Here is a 2,314-nt window from a genome sequence, read left to right on the forward strand (position 1 = left end):
CTGGCCAGACTTGGGGCTCAAACCCAGGGCTCTGATCTCTCCAAGCCCTCCCACCTCCTCACCCTGATTGAATCCTTTAAAATTGGGTCCCAGATGGCCTCTCTGACATTCTCAGGTCAGGGCTGGTGTCATGGACAGGGTGCTGGACTCCGAGTCAGAAGGCCTGGGCTCTGTTCCCATGCCTTAACATTACCCGACCTTGCAAATAGCCAATATCCCGCCTATATGGAGCAAGCCACCTCCCTTCTCTGAGACTAAGATTCCTCATTGAAAAAGCAGCTCCCACTCTGTAGTTTCCTGTGGTGATTAAATGGGTTGGTGGCCTCATGAGCCCCAGCAAGTACAGAAAGCACCTGGCAAAAAGTAGGTCCCTCGCAATAGTAAGGAGGGTGGGAGATTATGGGCCGGAGCTTCCAGGATGTGAGAGGAGCTTAAGCCTTGTCTATACCTGGGACCCTTCCCACCCCTACCTGCTCTGGCTTATCCCAAGGGCCGTGGGCACAGTCTGGGGAATGGGTACAAAACATGGTAGGGTGTTGAGTTCCTTGATCTAGCCAATGGGCTCATTGTCTCTTTTTTGCTTGCTCCAAGCGAAAAAGGGCTATGGAGTAGATAAGGCAATATCGGGATAGATCAGGGTGGTCAGTGGCTTTCCAAATGTCATCTGGGCTGGAAGGGGAGGCGTGGGTCTCTCCCCTTCCCTCTCAGATCCAGTCAGCCAAGGTGAAGGCTCCCACTGCAGAGGCACAAGACATTCCTCATAGGTAAGGGGGGGTGGGGAATCAGGCTCAAGAGACAAGATGGGCCAGAAGTACATTCTATTCTAAATAGCCATCTCCCTCCCCAGGCAGCCCACCTCTGCCTTGGGGTCTGGGACCCAAAGAGGGGCAAATTTTGCTCATCGATTTGGGATAATTTGGGAATCAAACTAGGGGCTCTCGGCTGGCTAAGGTGGGGCTGAACATGGGAGTCCTTTAGGGAGGGCCAATGATGACGTTCCGGTAGCCCTTCACGGCCTTTAGCTTGTCGCTCTCGAAGTCCACCACCAGCTTATGGCGGCCCACAAGGAGAGGCAGCAGGTCCACCCTCGCCTTGGCTTCCTGTCCCACCTCCACGGGGTCTGGGCTGTGGAGAGAGAGGAAAAGGGTGAGGCGAAGGGCCAGGCCAGGGTGATACATGACGACTGAGAACTTCGCATGGATGTACAGCTTAATGCCAGCAAGAATAAAACGGGCCCACGTGCCACCCTCAGAGGTCCTGGGCGTTTGCTCCCTATGTGTAGAGGGCCTGTGTGTATGCATGTGCCCACACAGAAATGGATGGTGTGCTTGGGGCTAAGAGTGGGTGTGCTCAGGAGACTGCGGGTGAAAATGCATTGAGAAGCACATGCATGATTCGTGTTCTTTATTGCATCTAAGTGACATCACAATAAAAAAAAGTATACGATGAGAAGTGGGGTTGCTCCTTGGGGTGTATGTACACAGATATGTTTCTCTGAGGCTACACCCACACGTGCGTGCATGTGTCCACATGCACGTGCAGACAATCAGGGTGCAGGTGCGTGTGTTTACTTGAGGACCCGTGTGTCGGGGACATGTGCTTAGTGATCGAATGTGTCACTGTTCAGGTTTATAAAGACGTGGGCATGGAATGCACCTAACATGGCGGGGACACGGGGTTACATTAGGCAAGTGTGTGGGTGGGTGTGTGGGCAATGAGAGGAGGGGTTTGGTGCCTGAAGGCGGTCCCGCCCCATCAGCATCTGCCCTCTGCTCCCAAGTACCCAGGCTGGAGTGACCACCACTTACATCTCCACGGTCTTCTGCTCCTCAGTCAGGCCGGCCCCCTCCACAGTAAAGATGCATCCTTCTAGGGGCACGGTGAGCGGGTTCCGCAGGGACACCTCGGCCACCAGCTTGCGGTTCTGCTTGGGCTCTCCCAGGATCTGGGAGGGGGCAAGAGGCAGATGTCAGGGGCAACACTGAGGGAGGGGGCCCAGAGGCCCTCTCGGCAGGCAAGGTGCTCGCCGGGCCATCTTTGTATTTGCTGCAATTTGGCCCAATGTTTGCTGAACAAAGTGATGCTCACTCTGCCGCTCTCACTCCCCCCCTCTGTGCCTTGGTTTTCTCATCTGGAAAACATGGGTGATAACGCCTGCCCAGGCCTCCTTCATGGAGCTGCAGCGAGGTTCACACAACCTATAGGGGGTGTAATTGCCTCCCTCGTTCTAGGGTCTGGAGTGGAAAGATCACAGGCTTTGCGGCTAGCTGATCTCTGCCCCTTTCTCACTGTGTGACTCCGGGAAAGTCACTTC

The 2,314-nt window shown here is 54.9% G+C and overlaps 1 long non-coding RNA gene across 1 annotated transcript; it reads right to left on the reverse strand.

The window, feature by feature from the left end:
- Positions 1-469: 469 nt before the first annotated feature.
- Positions 470-1,968, reverse strand: LOC111734990. The gene is made up of 2 exons (XR_002778643.1): positions 1,809-1,968; positions 470-1,125 (listed from the first exon to the last, which is right to left on the reverse strand). It is a non-coding gene; the product is annotated as an uncharacterized LOC111734990 (long non-coding RNA).
- Between the last annotated feature and the right edge of the window lie 346 nt (positions 1,969-2,314).

This window comes from Pteropus vampyrus, unplaced genomic scaffold (genome assembly GCF_000151845.1).
Source record: "Pteropus vampyrus isolate Shadow unplaced genomic scaffold, Pvam_2.0 Scaffold11118, whole genome shotgun sequence".
Lineage (NCBI taxonomy): Eukaryota > Metazoa > Chordata > Mammalia > Chiroptera > Pteropodidae > Pteropus > Pteropus vampyrus.